Source organism: Sus scrofa, chromosome 3 (genome assembly GCF_000003025.6).
Source record: "Sus scrofa isolate TJ Tabasco breed Duroc chromosome 3, Sscrofa11.1, whole genome shotgun sequence".
Lineage (NCBI taxonomy): Eukaryota > Metazoa > Chordata > Mammalia > Artiodactyla > Suidae > Sus > Sus scrofa.
In genome coordinates, this window is record NC_010445.4 from 35,471,105 (window position 1) to 35,494,827 (window position 23,723).

Below are 23,723 nucleotides of genomic sequence, written 5' to 3' on the forward strand. Positions count from 1 at the left end.
CCATCTGTCAGGCTTTCTTCCAGGTTCCAGTGATATAAAATCAAATGTAACACAAAAATTTATAACAGCTAAAGAAATTCAGAATGATGCTAAGCACTTTATATGCATTATCTCATTTAATCCTATCAAAGATTTTTAAGAATCTAGTATGGTTATTAATCCCATTTCACAGCTGAGTTAACCCAAGCTTAACATGGTTAAGTAGCTTGGGCGAAATCACACACACACAACATGGAGTGCCAGGATTCCAATGGCAGAAATCTGATTTAAAGGACATGCTCTTAGCTTAATCACCCCAGTGGTCTGTTTAGAGGGGACGTCAGCTGGCTGAAGTCCATCTTGGTCACGCTTCAAAATGTGGGGATGCTGACCTTGGCCAGCTGCTATGCACTTGCCTCCGCAGGTATTTGGTCTTCTGTTCACAGAGCTTGCAAGCTTTGAAAATCTGAGCAACAGAGGAACCCATACCTTGGGCTTGTATATGCTCAGGGGGACAAGGTATGAACCTTGAATCCTTTCGACTTCTCTAAGTGACCTTTTCCTAGAAAGCCCAGATTATCATAGCCCAACCGAGAAACATGGCAGAGCTTTGCTTTACCCTGAGAAGGAGAGAGTTATTTTATCCAGAGATAAAAGAAATTACTGTGTGGCTGGACGAGGTAACTGCACAAGCATGTACTGAGAAGGTCATGTATTGCTTTCAAGCTCCACAGCAGAGGGACTCAGCAGCAAGGCTGGGACAAGGAGCCCAGATCTTATCTTTTCCCAAGTAGGGTTCTCAGACAAAGGGTGCCTTATCCACAAATGGGATCATTTGCATATGATATCAGTGCCCCACCACCAAGTTGCCACAACCAACCTCCAAGCTATGAATATATATAAAAAATGGGGAAAGGTTCAGTTCCCTATGTGGCATTTCTGCACAAAAGGGAGGGAATTCTTTTCCCCCATTTCAGCCCCTCCACCCATTCCTTTGCTGACTTAGTCACATGGGAAAGGGGATTATAGATAGAAATGGAAAAACGCCTCCACTGAGTCCCATTTCACAGTTATTTCATTAAAAGGTGAGGCCTCTGAAAAGATACTCAACATCATTAAATATCAGGGAAATTCCAGTTAAAGCCACAATGAGATGCCACTACTCATCCACTAGACTGTCTAGAAATCAGAAGACAGAAAATACCAAGAGTGACACAACTAGGACCCTTGTATGTAGCTAGCAGGGATATAAAATGCTATCATCACTTCGGAAAAATGGTTCGGCCATTTAAGTTCAAATAAAGAACCCAGCATTTCCACTCCTCAGTATCCACTCAAGAGAAGTGAAAGCACAATAGCCAAGACATGGAAGCAGCCTAACTGTCCATCAACAGACAAATGGATTAAGATGTGGTACCTATAAACAATGAAAAACTACTCAGCCATAAGAAAGAACAAAAGAATGCCATTTGCAGCAGCATGGATGCAACTAGAGATTCTCAAACTAAGTGAAGTGAGTCAGAAAGAAAAGACAATACCACATGACATCACATATGTGGAATCTAAAATATGGCACAAAGGAACTTATCTACAAAACAGAAACAGACTCCCAGACATAAAGCACAGACAGACGTGTGGATGCCAAGGGAAAGAGGGGTAGTGGGAGGGACTTGGATTTTTGGTTACTAGATATAAACAATTACATTTAGAAGGGATGAGCAATGAGGTCCTACTGCGCAGCACAGGGAACTGTATCCAATCTCTTGGGATAGAACGTTGTGGAAGATAATATAAGAAAGATAATGTGTGTCCATGCATGACTGGGTCAGTTTGCTGTACCGGTCGAAACTGGTACAACATTGTAAATCAACTATACTCTAATAAAAAAATGTTTTAAATCACCCAGTACAATAAAAAATGAGAAGTAAAAGCATACGTTCACACAAAGACATGGAAACAAATGTTCATAGCAGAATTATATATAATATCTCAAATCTGGAAACAATCCAAGGATCCATCAATTGGTGAACAGATAAAATGTAAGAGATCCATGCAACGTACTATCACACCACAATAAAAAGAAATGAACTACTGATACGTAAATACAGATGAAGCTGAAGAATATTCTGCTAAGTGAAAGAAGCTAGAATCAGATTATTCACTGCATGATTTTATTTATATGATTCCTCCAGGGAAGGCAAATCTAAAAAGATAGCAGATGACTGGTTGCCTTACATGGAGGGTTTGAGTGGAACCAATTACAAACAGGCACAGGGTAACTCACTGGAGTGGTGGAAACATTCTAAATGAGGTTTGCGGCCATGCCTGCATATCCATAAGTTTACTGAAAATTGAATTGTACATTTATAATGGATGGATTTTATGATACAAGGTTATAACTCAATAAGCTAAAAACAAATAAAAAGTTCATGTGCAAGATTATTTTCTTTCAGTTTCTCAATCTCCGTTCTCGAGTTATGTTTTGTGCCAAGAGTCATTCCATGCGTTGGTTTTGGTGGAAGCTACAAATCACAGTCACAGAGCTGGGGTTATAGGACTCACAAGTGGAAAATAAATGAGTTCCCTCATAGCACAGTGGGTTAGGGATCTGGTGTTGTCACTGCTGTGGCTCTGGTCACTGCTGTGATGGGAGCTCAATCTCTGTTCCAGGAACTTCCACATGCCATGGGCATGGCCAAAAAACAAACACATTTTTAAAAAATGGAAAATAAAATACTCTTTTTCCTTCCACAAGACACAAGCACAACCAAACAATGTTTTTCTCCAGGATTTTTCTAAATGAAGTCAAATCAAGAACACTATTTCCTCTGTTGTTTTAAGTTGCTTAGAATGCTTTTGGCTGCAAATAACACACATCCAGTTCAAACTAGCCTAAACAATACAGGAATTAAGTAGTTTATAGCACAATAATTCCAGAGCCAAGATTAAGCATAGTTGCTTTCACTCTAATTGAGGTTTTAAGTCAAATACCCTGTTACTGACCAGCTGGGTCATGGTCTAATGGTAGACCAAAGCCTGGCTTCCAGAGTGAAATGTTGACAAGGGGTCCTGATGACCACCTCAGACCAATGAAGACCTCTCCCACTCCACGTCCAAATGGGGATGATGTCATATTCTCTAGTGTCACATGAACTCCATGTTGAGAGATGGGGGTACGAGAATCCATGGGAAACCATGAGCTAAATCAGTCTTCTCCTAGCAAGGGGGAGAAAATTATGGAATCTAGAAGAACAACCAAGTGGACTCACAATAAAGGTTTGAGAATAAAATTCCAAGTATGCCAGTGTTTGATACCTGCCTGGTAGAGAAAGCCCATCTTTATAGGAAAGGAATGAAGCAATCTATGGGAGACTGAGAGCTGCAGACCAGCTGGCATGCCACTGTGCTACGTCTTAATTGCAATGATATCCCAACCTTTTTTTGATTATATGACCCAAGAAATACACCCCCCCCTCATTTTAAACTCAGTTCAAGTGGAGTTTCTATCATTAGTAATAGACTCAAGAATGGACTTGTGGCTGCCAAGGGGGAAGGGGAGGGAGTGGGATGGATGGGGAGCTTGGGGTTAATAGATGCAGACTATTGCCTTGGAATGGATGAGCAATGAGATCCTTCTGTGTAGCCCTGGGAACTATGTTTAGTCACTTTTGATGGAGCCTGATAATGTAAGAAAAAAGAATGTATACATGCATGTGAATAAAAAGATTAATTCCACTATAAATATATCTTAACTGACTTTTCATGGGAAGGGACAGTACATTTCATAAGAGGGTCACGCAAGCTTCATTCAGCATCCAGCATATGCTACAACACACGTACTTGATAAATATTTGTTGAGGGCATAAACCCCCACCTACCAGCTCATGATGTTTGAACTCTTTCTTGGAAAAGACCAAAGGATTGGCCTTTCAATTCATTTCTCAGTGTGCCCCAAGGTGGGATGTGTTTATTCCCAAACCTCACCTGTCAGAGTAGCAAATACTTGGATCAAATAACTTAGCAAATAACTTGGATCACATAACGGTTATGACATGAGGCTGAGAATATCACTGTATTCAATTTTATGATGCTTTGTGCTGTAAGTGGAACTTAACTGTAGATGAGCCTATGAAATTATTTCCTCTATAGATGATTAAAATAAAAAACGTTCTAAATTTGTTCCACCCTCTCTGAGCCATTCTCCGTCTTAACTACTACCTCCTAATATCGTTACTGCTCTTTCCCTAGTGTTTCTGAAAATTGCATTCAAAGTGTAAAAATAGTTTGCAGTACTGTAATTGAAATGACAAATGCTGAAATACATGGAAGGAAGCAAGAAGTAAAGAGATAAAATGGCTCCATGAAAAAAAAAAAAAAAAAAAAAGGCCTGTCAAACGGAACTCAATTTTGCACAAAACATTTGAAACTAGCACCCTCCTTTCTGAATCTCACAGCATAGATATGCACATATACCTGGTGGTTTCTGAAATCTGTTTTATAGCATTAAAGTGAATGGGGTTTGGAGGGACATGTGTTTTTGGCAGTGGCACTGTGTTTTAGCTAATCCAGTATCCTTATGATACTGGATTCTAAACGCAGGTTTGCTCTGACTAAATTTCCATAGCCTATGGTGAAATTTTTCTTTTATTTTTATACTACTAACAAAATAATTCTGCAACCTTACTATGACAGATTAGATGAAATAATATTTTTATGCATCAATCATCATTATTAATCAACTGTATCCACTCAAGTGCTGTTTTTGATTCTGAGTTCATAGTCTTCCTGTTGGGTATTAAAGGGTCATTTCCATCAAAAGGATTTCAGGGAAAGTAGATTTTTATATGTTTGCTTTTGTTATGTTTGTGATTTTCTTTTATACAGAAACCCCATGGGGTGGGTCCCCAAATTTAGTTTTAAAATAATGTTGCTCTAGGAGATTTGAGTGTTCTGCTTTAAAACCCCACCCGCAGGTCAGTTTTATATTAAGGAGGATAATTATCTCTCCACGTTCCCCAAACCTGCACTTCAGAAGGCAAGGTGCCAGCTGTTTCATTTCATATTGGGAAGACAACGTTCACTGTGAAAAACCAAAAATGAAGATTTTTGATCCTGCCACTTCTTCCCCCTTGAAGGTCAACTCCTAGCCAGGTGTCAAGACTCTCTTCAGTCTCCTGATTTCAGCCTCACACTGACACTGCTGGCATAACCTGGGATGATGTGTGTTCCAGGTAACTCAGAGAGAGATGTGTGCGTGTGTGTGTGTGTGTGTGTGTGTGTGTGTGTGTGTGTGTGTGTTATTTGAGATGTGATGGAAACGGGAAAGCTAATTACATTTAATGGAACTTGGCACAGTTTCTCAGGAGGTGGTGTTCATTTGCAGAAGGTAGCACTTCTAATTTACTGATAAAAGGCTAAGGATCAAAGGGTGGGAGAGGTTAAGAGAGAGAGATAAGTATGTATTTTTTATCCACCCCTGCCACGGTGGGAATAACAACTTCTTCCACATTCTAAACACTCCAGTGGGAAGATATGGTTTTATTACATACTTTTTTAAGAGAATGTGTGGGGCATTGGGGAATTAAAAAAATGCAAGTGTGTGTATGAAGGGAGTGGGGTTTTCTTAACGGGCTGGGAAAGCCCTGTTGTGGTAAACTTATTGTGGAGAATGTAGATTTTAGAAAATTAGGGGAAATATGAAATTACTGGCTCATACCAAAGAACTTCACATCTGGGATGCAGAATTACAGAAACGAATGGTAATTCATAATTTATCTGATTTGGGTGCTTTGTTTTACAGATGAGCGCGTGAAGGCACACAAAGATTTTCGTTTTTTTCCAAATTGCCCAAGCTCAAGCTCATGTGGATCCTGAGAAAACCAGAACCAGAACTTAGCCTCTCTGTGAACATTATCCACTATATTTATTGCACCACCCAGCCTCAAAGACAGGAACCGGGGAGGTGGGGGGGCTGAGTCCTTTCTTTCTGGAAGTTGGTCTCCCTGGGGACACATCCTGCCTTAAGTGGCACTCAGTGTGTCTCAGTAATCACCCTGCTTTAAGCTATATGGTAAGCAAAATTTTACGCATAAAAAAAGACATTGGTAAAGACAATATCCCAAGGACTCGGAAACTTCAGTGGCGCATTGAGACAGATTGATAATGAGTTATTACAGTTCTGATGCTTATATGCTCGGAAAACACTGGCTGATTGCTTACTGTATAAATAAACCCATTTGCAATGGCATGTCTGGTATGGTGGAGTAAATGGAAATGGCCTTTTCCATATTATTGATAAAAACACCAGTGCTCAGAATGCTAAGAGAGAAAATTATGTTTTGAACATTGAGGTGGGCTTCTGGGCACAGATTTTCCTGTTGTGCTGAATTCTGTAGTGCATTAAAGATCCAGTCGGAAAGAAATGTCTTTCTATAATCCTACGATCCAGTTGGGGAGATTCGACAAACTCATGTCTATCAGTAAGACAATATACAGTACAGGTCAATGTGGCACGGATGACATCAGTCATTTAGTAAGAGCATGCTAGCATTTTCTCAGAATCCCCAGTAAACTGGGGGGGTACTGGAGTGTTGTTCTCTCATTACCTCTCTCATGGAAGTTTCAAAGAGTTCAAGGTGCTTGCCCAAGATCATACTTTTTGGAGGGACGGACCTGGGATTTAATCCTGGATGGGTCTGCTCTGCACTACTCTTCATCAGAGGTTAGCTGGCAATATCCGTGAGGGTCCTGAGAGTTCAAGAATACAGGGAGACTATCCCGGAAGAAAGTTGGGATTTAGCTGGGGCTCAAAACTTACATAAGACTTAGATGAAGAGACATCCTGGGTGGAAGGCAGAGACTGAGCAGAGGTCAAGAAGGATGAGAGAGGGTGCTTGATGTCATCGCCAGCAAGAGAAAAATGGGGGACCCTAGACATGAAGGTAGAGTCTAGAAAGACCAGTTGGTTCAAAAGAGCAGCATGGAGATGCCTAAGATATGGTCATTGAACAAGGACTGGACCCTGTGGGTTCCATGTGGGCTCTGAGATCAGATTTTACGTCTGAGTTGAAGCTTCACTCCCACCTTAGCAATCTTTATCCTTTCTCTAAGAGTCCGTCTCCTCATTAGTCACTCATTTGACCAACAAACATGGATCCCAGATGATAGGCAAGGCACTGTTTCAAACACTGAGACTTCAACAGAGAACAAAACAAACCTTAAAAACCCTGCCTTGGGCTAAAGGCGATCCAGAGTAGGTACTGCTCAGACAGGGGAATCAAACAGGTAGACCAGGCTAATTTCTCAGCCTGCCACATAGGAAGTGCCCAGTGAATAAGGGTGGCAGAACAAAGAGGATTCCTCATCCTTATTGTCACTATTGTGATCATATGATTAATTTTGTCATTGTGTCATCTATACTTCCTATGTGAGAGGTTTCAGGAATGTGAAGGTATCTCTGTGCAATGCATAAGATAATATTAATTATCCAGTGCACATGTGCCAAAATACTAATTATCTCAATTGTGTCTTTTTTTTTTTAATCTGAAAATATCGCCCATGTAAAAGGAGAAGGCAGATGAATTAAGGCTCTGAATCATCACAGGCAAGAAAATAGCCTTAACATCGATGTGGCAGTAAAACTTGTACTGAATTTTGGTGCCGTCACTTACGCTGAGCTTCAGTTTCTTCATTTATAAGTGGGGCTAATAGTGCATTTGTCCTGTAAGATGTTAGGAAGATGCCGTTAGTTATGCATTATCAGGGGTTCTCAACTGGGGGATTTTGTCCTCCAGGGGATGTTTTTTGGTTGTCACTTGGAGGCAGGATCTGCTGCTGGATCTAGTGGGTAGAGTAGAGTTGCAGGATGCTGCTTAACATCCTGCACGTGCATAGAGCAACTCCCCTTCCCAACAAAGAATTATCTGACTCAAAACATCAACAGTGCCAAGGCTGAGACAACCCTGATATACAGAAAGCCCTTAGCACAATGCTTAGCATCTCACAGGAACTTAAAAATGATGATGATGAAAATAATTCCTTTGTTGTTGTTATTATAATGATCATTTACTTCAACCCCATCACACTGCACCCTGTCCATGTAAAGAGGAGGAAACTATGGCCCTGGATGTTGGCAGAATGTGAAATAATGATGGTGGTTGTCTTCTTATTAGGTGAGAACTTCGCATTTTCCCTACTCCAAAACACTGGCTGATTTGTATCTTTTTTCTTCCATATCCAAACACCTTATTGTCAGTGTAACAAATACCGTATATAAAAATCAGTTATGATTCTGGGCCATGGCTTATTTCTTTTTAATTAGGATATTAGAATTATTCCCCATGGAGTTCACCCAAGGAAGGACATCACAAAACCTTAAAAAAAAAATATATATATATATATATATATATATATATATATATAGTGTTAAAAAATGGAGTTAAGACTAAAATAGAGCCACACTCTTCCCATTTGAAAGTATATTTGTTCATGTCAGGAGAATGAAGGCTGCATGAATTATTCATTAGAATAACAGTTTATTGGCAAAATTGTTGTCTTTGGATGGTATGCATTATGGAGTGAATAAATAATGTGGGACGGATATTTTTAGAGACTGAAGAGTAAATCTAGGAAGAAAATTCGTAACAGGAAGGAAAGGAAGTTATGGCTAGAAGTGGTTGAGGCTTCTCAGTGAAATATGCCAAGGACATAAAAATCGCCCCAACCAAGATGTAAAGTAGAAAAAACAAGTCAAGCCCTTCTAACTGCTTTCCTCTTGCCTGTGTGTGGCTCTTTCTATTAAGTTTTAACTGAAGGCTTTCTGTCCCAGTATGGATGAAATTAATTAGGTTTCCTGCAGTGACCTGCCTGAGCTAGCTGATGAGGTTCACAAATTCATCTTCCCAGGCTAGGGGTCGAATTGGACCTGCAGCTGCCAGCCTATGCCACAGCCGCAGCCATGCCAGATCCAAGCCACGTCTGCAACCTACGCTACAGCCCAGAGCAATGCTGGATGCTTAACCCCCGAGCAAGGGCAGGGATCGAACCCATCTCCTTAAAGTTACTAGTTGGGTTCGCTACTGCTGAGCTACAGTGGGAACTCCTATTATGTGCATTTTTAAAAAGACGTAATTGACATATAGTGTTTGAAGTGTATAATAGGGTGATTTGAGACATTTATATCTTCAATATGATCCACACCAATAGCTAACAAGTAACTCTCAGGTCACTCAGTTATCATTTCTTTCTTGCGCTGAGAACATTTCAAAGCCAGTCTCTTAGCAACTTTGGAGTATATAAGACAGCACTGACTATCATCACAATACTATGTATTAGATCCCCAGAACTTATTCATCTTCTAACTTCAGGCTTGTACCTTTTGACCAACATCTCTGCAAATCCCCCATTCCCCTCCCCTAGCAACCACCACTCTGCGCTCTGATTCTATGGATTCAGCTTTTCATGGGAGCTTATCATGTAAGTGATAGCATCCAGTAGTTGATTTTCTCTGTCTGAATTATCTCACTTAGCATAATGCTCTCAAGAGCCACCCCTGTTGTCACAAAAGGCGTGATTTCTTTCTTTCTCATAGCTGCATTCCATTCCACTGGGCGTCTTCTTTATCCATTCTTCATCCATTGGCAAGCATTTAGATTGTTTCCATATCCTGGTTACTATAAATAATGCGACACTAAACATGGGAGTGCAGGTATCTTTTCAATATCCTGTCTCCATTGACTTGGGACGTACACTCAGAAGGATGATTCCTGCATCATGCAGTAGTTCCTATTTTTAATTTGATGAGGAACCTCCATCCTATTTCCATAGTTGCTGAACCAATTTCCATTCCCACCAACAAAGGGAATGGGCTTCCCTTGTCCTTCCATCCTCACCAGCACTTCTTTCTTGTCTCCTTGGAAATAGCCATTTTAGCAGGAGTGCGGTGATAGCTCCTTGTAGTTTTGACTTGCATTTCCTTGGTGACTAGTGATGCTGAGCGTCTTTTCATTTACTTGATGGCCATTTGGAGGTTTCTCCTTGGAAAAAGGTTTATTTAGTTCTTTTGCCCATTTTAAAATCAGATTGTTAATTTTCTGGCGACGGCGTTGTAGGGGTTCCTAATATATTTTGAATATTAACCCCTTATCAGATATACAGTTTGCAAATATTTTCTCCCATTCCGTAGGCTGCCTTTTCATTTTGTTCCTGAAATCTTGTCCAGCTTCACCGGTGCAGTTTAACTCCCCAGTGCATATCAAGCAACACTTTTCTTCCTTCATGCTCTAGCCAGCTGCACGTTAGAGCCGGGTTCATTTCCTGCTCAGGGTGAAGAAACTCACTTACGCTCTCCAAACCTTCTAGATCAAACCTCAGCTTGCTGGGAGAACCACACCCCCATCAGCAATATTAATACCAAGCTGCTGCGCATAGAAAAGCTGTCACTGGCAAGTGAATTTTAATGTTGATTGATGCAACAGAGAGGAGACCATTTTGTTTTTCACTGAATCCCTTAAATGCAGCTAACGCTGTAAACTATTCCAGAGCATTTTATGTTTTTTCCTCTGGGGATGAAAAACCTGCTTCATAAAAAATTGAAATCTAAAAAAAAAAAAAAAAAAACCCACCTTGTGTGGTTCTACACAGTGAAGAACATTCTCTTATGATCTTCCAGCGTCACGAGACGAGCACACAAACTAAACACTTCCCTAAAAGTGCGTTGGCACACTTTTTCTGCAGAGGGCCAGAGAGGAAATATTTTAGGCTCTGTGGGCGGTATGGTCTCTGTGGCAACTCCACCCTGACACTGTAGCTTGAAAGCCATCTGAGACGGTATGTAAATGAATGAGGCATGGCGTGGTTTTTTGTAAATATTACAGCAGACTGGTTTGGGTCCTCAGGTCTTAGGTGGCAAACCCATGAGATTCCTGAGGCTGCTGAAATGAATGACGACAAATGTGCTGGCTTAAAACAACAGAATTTTTTTCTCCCACCGTCTGGAGGATGGAAAAGCAACCTTAAGGTGTCCGCAGGGTCCTGCTCCCTGATGCCTCTAGCAGAGAAAGCCCTGTTCTCCTTTCAGCTTTTGGGGGGCTCCTGGCACTCCCTGGCTGATGGCAGCATCACCCCAACTGCTGTTTCCATCCTCACACAGCCTTTCCTCTGTGCCTCCGCGGGACCAAACTGCCCTCTATTTCTTTTATAAAGACACCAGTCATTGGATTGAGGGGCCACTCCAACTGCAGAATTTCACCTCCAGATTCTTAACTAATTACATCTGCAAATAGGATCACATTCTGAGAATCCAAGTAGACATGAATTTGGGGGCAGGGGGCATTCTTTGATTCACTCCACCTGGGCTGGAAAAAGTGCTTCCCTTTCTGCTCCAGAACTGGACACACAGAAGGTCAAAGGGAAGAAAGCTGGAAGTGGAAGTGGAAGTGGGACATGGTCACACACTCAGCCCGGAGATGCCCTCTCTGTAAAAAGTGGAGACTGGCCAGCACTGGGGAGGTGGCAGAGAGGCAGCTGCATCCGTCTGGGATTTGTCCCTGCTGTCATCAGGACAGAAAGAAAATTCAAAAGTAATCAATCCACTGGAAGTTGTGTCTATGCAGAGTCCAAGTTGAGGTCCTGCACCACCAGTGAGGTGTCCCACATCCTGGGGAACGTTACTGTGCACTTTTGAGGAGTGTCCTGTTAGCGTCCATCCTACATTCACATTAGAGCTGCCCCTCAGGGCTCCTCGTAGTTCTGCTAAAGGCCACTGATGTAGTGGCGGCATCTGCCTGGAACTCCTATCTAGAGCCATCCTAGCAATTAGCTGAGAGGAGACTGGGGCCCAGAGCCAGGTCCCCCATCCCTTTCTCACCTGACTGTTCAGGTGCATCAGGAGGAGGGCATTGTGGCCCAATGTCACAGCAAAGCAAACGACTTGGGATGTTCATCACCCCAAGCCCAGGGCTTCCCACTGGCCCGCTATTCCATAGTCTCCAACCTCTGATCTTCCTGAACAACCACAGGCTCCCTCTTCTCCATCCCCCTTCTCCTCTGAATCACAGTCTGGTCATGGACCACTCTCTAATTTTCTTATAACCCATAACCTAAGAACCAAGAACCTCACCTTTAACTTCTCAATTTGTTTGCCAATTTAGGCTTTTCTCTTTTCTTTCTTTCTTTTTCTTTCTTCCTTCCTTTCTTTCTTTCTTTTCTTTTCCTTTCTTTCTTTCTTTTCTTTTCTTTCTTTTCTCTTTCTTTCTTTCTTTTCTTTCTTTCTTTCTTTCTTTCTTTCTTTCTTTCTTTCTTTCTTTCTTTTCTTTCTCTTCCTTCCTTCCTTCCTTGCATCTTCTTCTTCTTCTTTTTTTTTTTTTTTTTTTTTTTTTTTTTTTTTTTTTTTTTTGCTGCAGCATGCAGTGGCTTGATGTGGGAGCTCAGTTCCCAGACCAGGGATTGAATCCGAGCCATAGGGGTAAAAGCACCAAGTCCTAACCACTAGACCACCAGAGAACCCCTAGGTTTTTATCTTAAATATAGATTATTCTTCCCTTGGACAGAGACAGAGACAGAATGAGAAAGAGAGAGAGAGAATCTTCAGCTACATGACTATTTGAGAATAAAACATCAAAAAGGACAATAGTAATCTCTTGATTCCTGTCATAGAAAAAGGCAAATCAAAATTGATACCCCCACCCTGCTCAGAATCACAGATCTGGAAGTTGCTATACACAAAGTCAAAACTAAAAGCTCCAGAGGGGGGAACAGGGCCTCTGAGTCCACTGGCTGGACTCAGCCTCACAGCAAGGTGCAGTGCTTGTAAGTACAGCACCTCCTGCCCTCATAGCGGGGGGCCTTGGAGCAGGACGCACACCATACAACTGCATACCAGAGCCCTGGCAGGGACCAAGCCCATCTCGAAATCCCCTGCATGCTCAGTGCCTGACAGAGATAGCATCCAGCACTAGGAGGCTCTCAACGACACCTGTGAAATGGGTGGATGCTGATTGGGTTGTGTCCTTGGCAGCCAAAGACAACGGTGAAAGTTTAAGGGAGTTCCTGTTGTGGCTCAGTGGATTAAGAACCCGACTGGAATCCCTGAAGATGCAGGTTCAATCTCTGGCCTCACTCAGTGGGTTAAGGATCCAGTGTTGCATGGGCTGTGGTGTAGGTCGCAGGTGCAGCTCAGATCCTGTGTTGCTGTAGCTGTGGTATAGGCTGGCAGCTGCACCTATGATTCAACCACTAGCCTGGGAACTTCCATATGCTGCAGGTGCATCCCTAAAAAGCAAAAAAAAAAAAAAAAAAAAAGGTGAGGGTTCAAAATAGCAGCTCTGCTTCTGTGGTCTGGGGGCCCTTTTGAAGGGGTCAAAACTATCATCCCTTTTTTTTAAATGATTTTTATTTTTTTCCATTATAGCTGGTTTACAGTGTTCTGTCAATTTTCTACTGTACAGCAAGGTGACTCAGCCACACATACATATATAGATTCTTTTTTCTCACATTATCATGCTCCATCATAAGTGACCAGATACAATTCCTTAGAGCCTCAGCTACAGGCAATGGTTCACATTATGTGTCTTGGTCCTTGCCAGCCCTGGTCTCCTATTCTAGTTTATGATTTAGGGTTAATTCAGGAAGCAGGCTATTTATTTTATAGCTCACTTAAAATTCCCTGCCCTTCCTACGGTTACTTGAAAATGTCTGCAAAGAGGTATAGCAGAAACATTTTTAAAAGCAAAAAATAAAAAAAAATAAAATTCATGAAAAGGTTGCCTATGGACTGGGAGAAAACATTTGCAAATGATATATCTGATAAAGGATTAATATTCAAAATACATAAAGAAATCATACAACTCAACATCAGCAAAGCAAACAACCCGATTGAAAATGGGCAGAACGTCTTGAGACACTTTTCCAAAGAAGAACCACACAGATGGCCAACAGAGACATGAAGAGGTGTTCCACGTTATTAATCATCAGAGAAATGCAAATCGAAACCACATGAGATATCACCTGGTATTTTTCAGAATGGCTATTTTCAAAAAGACAACAAATAACGAGTATCGGTGAGGATACAGAGAAAAAGGAACCCTCATGCACTGTTGGTGGGAATGTAAATTGGTGAAGCTACTGTGAGAAAACAGTATGGAGGTTTCTCAAAAAATTAAAAATAAAAGTACCATACGATCCAGCAACTCCACCCCTGGAAATTTATCCCCCCAAAATAAAAACACTAACTTAAAAAGATAATTGCACTCCAAGGTCCACTGCAGTGTAATATTTACAATATCCAAAATAAGAAAGCAAACCAAGTACCTACTGATAGAGGAAAGGATAAAAAAGCCTACTCTATCCATTTGCAACAACCTAGATGGACTTGGAGGGTATCAGGCTTAGTGAAATCATACAAAGACAAGTACATGTGGAATCTAGAAAAAATAATCAAACAGAAACAGTCATAGATCCAGAGAACAAGTGATTTCCAGAGGTAAGAGGGGTGACGGGGGGGGGGGAAGGAGAGAAATATGTGAAGGAGATTAAGACATACAGACTTCCAGCTGCAAAATCAATGCTTCACGGGTGTGAAATGTACAGTGTCGGGATACAGTTAATAATTATGTAACACTTTTGCATGGTGACAGATGGTGACTAGACTTTTTGCGGGGATCATTTTGAAGTGTATAGAAATATTGACTCGCTATGTTGTGTAACAGAAACTGTACTTCAAAAATGAGGAAACAAACTTGTAGGGACAAAAAAAAAGGACCAGATTTGTGGGGGGGCGGGAGAGAGGGAATTGGATGAAGGTGGTCAAGCGGTACAAATTTCCAGTTATGAGAAAATTAAGTACAAGGGATGTCACATACAACATGAAAAACAGAACTGACACTGTTGTGTGTTATATACGGAAGCTGATAGAGAGCAAATCCTAAGTGTTCTCATCACAAGAAAACTTTTTTTTTCCTACTTCTTTTATTGTGTATCTATATGAGGTGATGGATGCTCACTAAACTTACTGTGGGACTCCTTTCACGATGTATGTAAATCAAATCATGATGCAGTATAACCTGAAATCTACCAGTGCTTTATGTCAGTTACATTGCAACGAAACTGGAAAGGAAAAAGGCAACAAACAAACAAAATTGGAGAATAACCTAGTACTCCACCTAGAGGGATTTCGATTAAATTAGGCATCAAGTTGGGGTGGGAGTGAGTGAAAACACGGTGCGTAATTCAGACGACTTTGAAATGTGTATGCGTGTGTGCGCACGCATACGCATACAGAAAAGAAATAAACTATTAAAAGCTGTTATCTCAAGCATGTCTGATTTGAAAGGGGAATTTCCTATAGTTCATGGACTCATTCTTTTCTGTTTGGATTTTTGCAACAGACACATATCATTTCTGTAAGGGAAAAAATTTAAAAAATAAACTTGAAAAAAAAATATCTTCCAGCTATTATGCTGTTTATAAAATGAGACCACGAGCAAGTTTATTGAGCGTCTGTGTGGGGGCAAGAGAAAGATTGAGATTCTAGGGAGTCATAAAGGGCATAGGAAAACCAGGGGATAAAAGGAACAGGTCAGATGGTGAATGAGGTCAGTCACCCACTTGCAGAAGCAATGCATCACAAGCCAAGGTGCTTCATACATAGTCATAGAATTCCCTCATCCGTGTGCTGCTTTCCAAAACAAAATCCCAAAACATGTCTCTTTGCTCTGGATTGATAAGGTTACTAATTACCAGGGGACAAGGACTCTCCACGGTGACATTTATACAACTCCCTGCCCCTCCATCCAAATCAAACAAGGTAGTACTCATAGGAAATTGGCCAGTAGATTCTCGGTGCTTCAACTCAGGCAAGTCAAAACCTTATCGAATCTCGGTGGATGGTTATTAACAAACGAAAAATAAGATTTAAGAGTCTTGAGCTACAGATAGTTTCATGAGTTTGGGAATTATTTGTATGGGTGCCACTGTGCTTGGCAGGTAGATATGGGCAGGATCACAGACACCCTATAGAAAAGTTAGCATTTCTACACAATATAACAGAAAAGTGAAGACGCCGGGTGGTTTGTCCAAGCTCGTAATGCCAGCTGGTGACACAAATACGGGCTAAACCCAGTTGTCTTAACCTCAACCTGCCTTTGGAAGGGATGGACCAGAAAATGCCTTACATTACTCCTCTAGCTATTAAGTCCATAATTCTTTAACAAGAGAGAAAGAGGAGGAAGAAGAGAAGGAAGGAGAAAGATAAAAAAGGAGGAGAAAGAGAGTTTTAAATTTACCTTTGACTTTTATTTATATGGGAATCAGGAAATCTGGATTCTTTTATCACTTTTATTGTCTGTACAATGGGGTCTACATGAAAATTGCTCATTTATATTAAAGAATTACTGTAAGAGTAAAATGAATATACAAATGGATATGACTCTACGTATTCACTTTAAACATATAATCCTATATCTAGAGAGAGAATAGACAGATGATATATAGATAATATTTCAATTTATTTTAAAAACTAGACATCATTCCACCATTTTTGGCACATTTAAGCTACAGGGAGAAGGGCTGGCTTCCTTGGCACGTCTAGCTGGAGCTTGGAGGGGTTTTCCTGGCAAGACACCAACTCCCCTGTGAGGAGCTGGCTGCAGCTCTGAGAGAAAGAAACAGACTCTTGTTACAGTAAATGTCAGCACCAGTGGGACAACCTTACCAGCTGGCTGTGTTCTGGGAACAAATATGCTTTCAGTGGTTCTTGACCTGGAAAACTTAACTTGGGGAGCCCCTGGACCTCGGAGCTTGTATACAGGAAGCGTGAGCATCAGCACCCTCATTCTGGATCCCCCATGTGCAAATCACTGGACGTGTTCCAGCCCCCACCCCCACCCCCAGGACTGACTAGAAACATCTCAGTGTCCAGCACTCATGCTGACATCACCTCTACAAATGCTGCCTTATGTTCTTGCAAAGATCAAGGAAGATGATTCCCATGAGCAATGAAAGTAATTCAAATGGAGGAGGCCCTCTATGCCAAAAATTCACTGATTTCTGCAGTATCATACGTGATACCATGTGCATAAAATCTTTTCATCAAGGCTATTGCATAATTTAATCCAAAATTCCCCTTCTGATGGGCCATGAGGTAATTCTCCTTTTTAAAAATTGTTTGCTTTTTTTCTTCTAGTTTTAGGGAGATTCAATCAACATACAGCACTGTATAAGTTTAAGGTAATTTTTACCTTCAGTGCCCCATCATACACATCTCTAGAATTAGACTGCTCATATTCAAATGCTGGTTTTGATATTTACTAGGTTGCAGTAATCTAGTTGCTTAGCCAGCCACTCTAATACCGTACCCTCGGTGTCTGTATCTGTACAATGTAGATAATAATATTCTCTAATTCCTAGAGTAACGTAAGAATTAAAAGACATAAAGATTGGAAAAGTTTATCTAGTGCCTCACACTTAGGAAATAATACAAAGAGTACAAATAGCAGCAGAGGAATCATGCAATTAGCAAGTGTATAATAAATTTTGTTATCCATTCTAAAGCAACACACATACACATAATCACTTTAAATAAAAAGCACATCCATTTAAAACAGGTATGTTTACAGGGAACTATATTCAATATCTTATAATAATCTATGATAGTAAAGAATCTGAACAGAAAAAATATATACATATATATATTTACATATATAATTGAATCACTTTGCTGAACACCTGAATCATTGAAAATCAACTATATTTCAATTAAAAAGAAAAATAAATAAATTAAATGCTGGAAAGTCATTCAAATTTTAAATGCCTTAAATTAAACCTTAAAAAAATTAAAAAACAGTTATGTTTTATATGTAGTTATGTTTAAGTTCAATAGAGTGGGAGAATCTGATACTTTAATTATTTCTAGTTTGTGATGAGCTACAGATAAATGGGAGAGAAAAGGCTTAGGGTGGATATAAAGTTCCTAATCATTACTCTTAAACAACCTCCCTAAGCCTCCAGAGGCTCCTTTCTGCAGAAGGAGGGAGATGAACAATTATGTTCCAAGCTACATGAATAGCAGGGTCAGGAAAGCTATGTGCTTCACTTCCTCTGTTCATGCCAAATTCCACTTGGCATTCCTATTTATTGCAATAATATCTTTTTTAAAGGTGGGGGAATTAAGTGAGCACATGTAGTGCTGAGGGAATACAAAATAAGGGAGGGATCTGCTGCTGAGACAGAAAAGAGTGCTGCCGTGCTAAAGCTAAGCAAATAGACCCCACACATACTGTATTTTCCTACCCCATGACCATGGCAGACATCATTAATTGATCACAGCACTCTTTCCCCATGAACCTGTCTGTGACCCCATAATCCTCTCTACAGTCCTACTGCAGACAGACACTACCAATCACCCAGAGATAGAAAGTGACATAAAACCATTTTATAACCTCAGACATTAGTCTTGATGGAAACAATAAATAAAGGTCTGCAAACATGATGGTGGTAGGCATTTAAATAGCTGGGAACAACTTGAGCCAAAATCATAGTAAAAAGGAGCATAACAACTACAGGGGAAAGTAGAGAGCTAACCTTTTTCCCCCCTGAGCATCAAAGGTTTGGGGCTGACAAAATGTGAAATTGGCTAGAGAGAAATAAAAGACAGGCTGAAGGATTCAGAGATGAACTGGAGAATTAGAGCTTCTCAGGTTGAAACTTGCAGTATTAATCAATTTAAAAATTAAAAAAAAAAGATTGGCTCAGTTATCTATGTCACTGCCTGAAAATCTGGTGCATGAATTACCGAAAGCCCTTCAATAAGATTAAGATGAAGATTATATCTCAAAAAGGCTTGGCTGGACCGTGTGAATCATTTGAAAGACAGTGATAGGATAATTATTTGTATTGTGACTTTCTAGCTAAAAGAAGAAGGAAATCTCTGTAGAATCAATAACAAAAAATAACAAAATAATGGAAATTATATAAAAAAGATAAGAGTATAGAGCAAGTAATATATTTTACTATAAACATATTCCATGATGCCTGTTAGGTGTTTAGCATACATTACTTTATCCAATCTTACAAAAGAAGAAGGAGGCAAGAGGATGAGGAAAAGCAGAAGGAAAAGAGAACAAAGGAAAACAAAGGTTTGCAGGCTTGTTTGTTTTTAGAGCCTTTTTACATATGAGGCAATTGAAGTTCAGGACAGTGATATAATTAGCCCAGCATATGTCAATGTCAGAAAGAAGACAGCCCCATCTGCCACTAAAATATATAGTTTTTTTTCAGCTATTTGCCATATTTTATCTTTAAAAAGTGGTCAGGCATATTACCATTGCAACAATCCAAGAGGTGGTTGCAAGATCAGTCACTATGTATAGCCCCCTCTCTTCAGAGCATATGCAGCTATCACTATGACATAATACATGACAGAAAACTAGAGTCGCTTGACTCTCTTTAGCTTGACACTATGCCTATGAACAACCTCCCTACTAACTTGGATTCATATATACACATAAAAAAAAAAAAGTTGACCAGCCAGCAATAATTAAGCAATCCTAACTTGCAATTTCTAACATACTATGTGTAAATGCATTCTGCTAGGGCCTTCTATTCATTGATGGATTCATTCATTCATTCCATAAACATATCTTTATGGCAAATTATTTTATGGTCATAAATGTTTGGGAAAGAACAGTAAATAAAGCATCCATGAATTCTAGCCCTTGAGAAGTTTCCATTCCATGAGTGGAAGAAGACTCATGATCAACCAGATACATTTTAAAAGTACATAATATATACAGTGGTGATCATTACAAAGGAGCAAAGGAGGAGAGTAGAGAATTTGGGGTAGAATGTGCAGTTTTAGATAAGGAAGGGAATGAAAGTCACTGGAGAGGGGAGACAGAGAGCGACTCTGGTGGGAGATGGGGTTGTGCAAAGTGGCAAGAAGAGAGGCATGCAAACCTTCACAGAGGAGGTTATGGATTTGGGTCCTACTCTAGGAAAAAACAGGAAGCCATGGGAGGCATTTGACAAGGTCTACTGGTTGCTGTGGGCAGACTCTAGGGATGTGTGCTGGAAGCAGGAAGACCAGTTAGGATTCTGTTAAGTCAGTGGAGATGGCAGCTTAGACCAAGGCAGATATTTCAGAAGGATTTGGATTTGGTAATTTGTTAAGAGGAGAAAATCAACAGGACGCGGTAACAGGTTAGACGCTTTCTTTATTTAAAAAAAAATTATTTTTTTAAAAGAGAAATATTCTAGGAACCCAGTCTGGGATGTCGCCCATCTCTGAACCAATCATTTTGGGGATTCTTTTATTTCTTTCCTTTTGATGGACCTATGGCATATGGAAGTTTCCTGGGCTAGGGGTTGAATGAGAGCTTGCAGCAAAGCCAGATACTTAACCCACTGAGCGAGGCCAGGGGTTGAACCTACATCCTGAGAGAGACAGTGTTGGATTCTTAACCTGATGAGCTGCAGCAGGAACTCCCATTTTGGGGGATTCATGGTTACGAGTTGAGCCCATCCTTGAAAGTCAGAGTTGGGGTGAAGGTGCAAAAGTGAAATCAGCTCTAGTTCTAGGATGAACTGAAAGGTCTATTAAAAAAAAAAAAAAAAAAAAAAAAAAAAAAAAAAGGTTCCACAGAGGGAAAGTGAGACTGCATTGCAGCAATCCCAATATGAGATATGTTAAACTTAAGAGAGAGAGGGGGACTCTGACCAGAGACACAATAATGAGGCTTAGGAAATCATTTATCATGTGAACAAAACTGACAAAGAGTCAAAGGTTACATGAGGTTTGGAAACCTAGAAGCATCAAAATTCCCTTGGCAGAAATGGAAAATTGATAAAAGATAATATTTTAGTTGTGGGGAGAAATTAGTTCTATTATTGTTATAAATGTCTTAAATATTTAGAACAGACACATGGCCACAATGGCACAGATAGTGCTGAGACACGTCAAGAAAAACACAAAACAATTAATTAGCATGACAACTTCCCCCAAGGAAGCAATACAAACGTTGAAAAACAAAGACATAATAAAATGTAATCATCGGGTGCCTATATTAGCAATAATTAGTCTATATAATCAAAGCCAAGCCAAAGATTATTTTTCCATTCCAAGTGTACAAACTAAAAACATTCTGTTGATACCGATGGGAGGTATGCAGTGGAGGAGTCCAGCCATTTGATTTGATGGGAGAGAGGAAAGACAGGCATTTCAAGGGGTAGATCAGGCTACCCAACAGGCTAGGCGACCTCATCTCTACTTGGCAGTTCCGAGCAAAACCACTTCCTGCAAATTATGTGTGTTCCGGCACCAGTGAAACAAAGAGGGAGAAAACAGCAGAGAGGAGGGAGTGCAGAAAGCCTTGAACGAGTGGCTGGAGACACTGGATCAAATCTCTCCTGCCCTGCCCCACCCATGCTCCACCCCCTGTTGCAGTGCCAGATCCAGCTCAGGAAATAGGGGTTCAAACTATCACCAGCTTTATTAGTGACAGTCCTCTCAAGGCTTCTGAATTTTGTCCTGGGTGTGAGATGGATGCTAATTCTCTCCCCTTCTTGATTTGCTTTCAAACATCAGCATGGATGGCTAAGCCAGGTGAGTCAGACTCATGTGTTTGCCACCAGTTTCCATCTCGGTCTCTGTGATAGAACTTAGCAGGTGACAACAGCCCTCTTTTCCACTCAGCCTCAGGGTCTCTACCAACATGGGCAGAATATCAATATCAGAGAATACGACTCAGCAAGAAATGAAAACGGGCTGTTGCTACATGCAATGGCTTGGGTAAATTTCTGGGGCATTATGTTGTGTGAAAGAAGCCAATCCCCCAAGTTTACATAGCGTATTTTCCCTTTATATACTATCCTAGAAATGGCAACAGATAAGGAATGAAGAACAGGATTTCCCATCATGGCTCAGTGGTAACGAACCTGACTAGGATCCATAGGCATGAGGGTTCGAACCCTGGCCTCACTCAGTGGGTTGGGAATCTGGAGCTGCTGTGAGCTGTGATGTAGGTTGAGGATGTGGCTTGGATCCTGTGTTGCTCTGGCTGTGGCGTAGGCCGGCAGTTGCAGCTCCGATTGGACCTCTAGCCTGGGAATTCCCATATGCTGCAGGCACAGCCATTAAAAAAAAAAAAAAGAAAAGAAAAGAAAAGAAATGAAGAACAGTGGTTGCCAGGGGTTGGGGATGGGGTTAGGATGGAAGAAAGTGAGGCAATTTGCAGTGTGAGGGATCAAACTGTGCTATATCCTGACTGTGGTGTGGATATGTAAGCCAACACAGGTGTAACAGAACCAAATACACACACACACACACAGGGACAAATAAAAAATGGAATCTGAATAAATATCAGTAGATTCCATCAATAGATGGCATCAATGTCTGGATAAGAGCCATAGATCTTACTGTATCAATAAGATCAATCAAAAGGTTATGATAGACTACTATAGTATTTTTCTTTCTTCTTTCTTTCTCTCCTTCCTTCCTTCCTTCCTTTCTTTCTCTCCCTTTCTCTCTCTCTCTCTCTCTCTCTCTCTCTCTCTCTCTCTCTCTCTCTCTCTCTCTCTCTCTCTCTCTCTCTCTCTTTCTTTTTTGGCTGTCCTAAGGTATATGGAGTTGCTGGCCAGGGATAATATCTAAGCAGCAGTTGTGACCTATACCACAGCTGTGGCAAGGGTGGATCCGTAACTCACTGTGCCAGGCTGAGGATTAAAACTGGATCCCAGAGCTCCAAAGATGCCGCCAATCCCCTCGTGCTGCAGCAGGAACTCAGGCTACTAAAGTTTTTTTTTAAGTTTCCCTTCGAGGGATCTGAGTAAAGGGTACTCAGGAACTCTCTGTATTAATGTGTCAGCTTCTTGTGAATCTACAATCATCTGAATACAAAGTTAAAAAAACAAAAAACAAAAAACACAGCCAGAGTTCCCATTATGGCTCAGCAGTAACGAATCCAACTAAGATTCATGAGGATGAGGGTTCGATTTCCGGCCTCACTCAGTGGATTAAGGATCTGGCATTGCCACATCCTGTGATGTGCGTTGCAGACATGGTTTGAATATTGCATTGCTGTGGCTGTGGTGAAGGCCAGTAGCTGTAGCTTGGATTTGACACCTAGCTGGGAACTTCCATATGCCCTAAAAGGCATAAACAAACAAACAAACAAATAAATAAACACACACAGCCCCTTGGAAATCTACCAATGGATCAGAGTGATCACATTAAGCTGAAATCTATTTATGCTCCAGGTTTTGTTTTTTTTTTTTTTTGTATTTGCTTTCAAAACCAAAGAAGAAATATATTAAGTCTAATTTACAGCCTAGATTCTGATTTTTGTAAAAATATGTCCCCTCTCTCAACCCAGGCTGCAGTGACCATAAAACGAGATGATATGTGCAAATATTCTGGGGTGTAGAAACACGGTCATCTCCATCATCCCCAGTTGCTGCCAGCTGACCCATACTGGTAGAAACTCGGATTTCCTAGACCCAGTTCGGACACTGACACAGGTCTGGAATTTGGAGTGGAGCTACCCAAACTCTCACCCTTTGGGCTGACTCCGATTCTGAGTGGTCCTGTCAGCCCTTAACCAATCCCAGTGTACCACCCTTCCAAAGCAGAATTGCCTCTAACTGCTGGCAAAACATTCCCTTTGATTCCATGGCAACCCCATATCCTAACTGCATTTTGCATGGGCTGCAACCTTTCATTTACCCTCCATTCATTTCCAAATTGAAATCGTATC

The 23,723-nt window shown here is 40.8% G+C and overlaps 1 protein-coding gene across 11 annotated transcripts in view; it reads right to left on the reverse strand.

Moving 5' to 3' along the window:
- The window catches only part of RBFOX1 (RNA binding protein, fox-1 homolog 1), a 2,271,070-nt gene that overhangs the window by 532,402 nt on the left and 1,714,945 nt on the right, over positions 1-23,723 (reverse strand). The gene's annotated exons all lie outside the window — the stretch shown is intronic.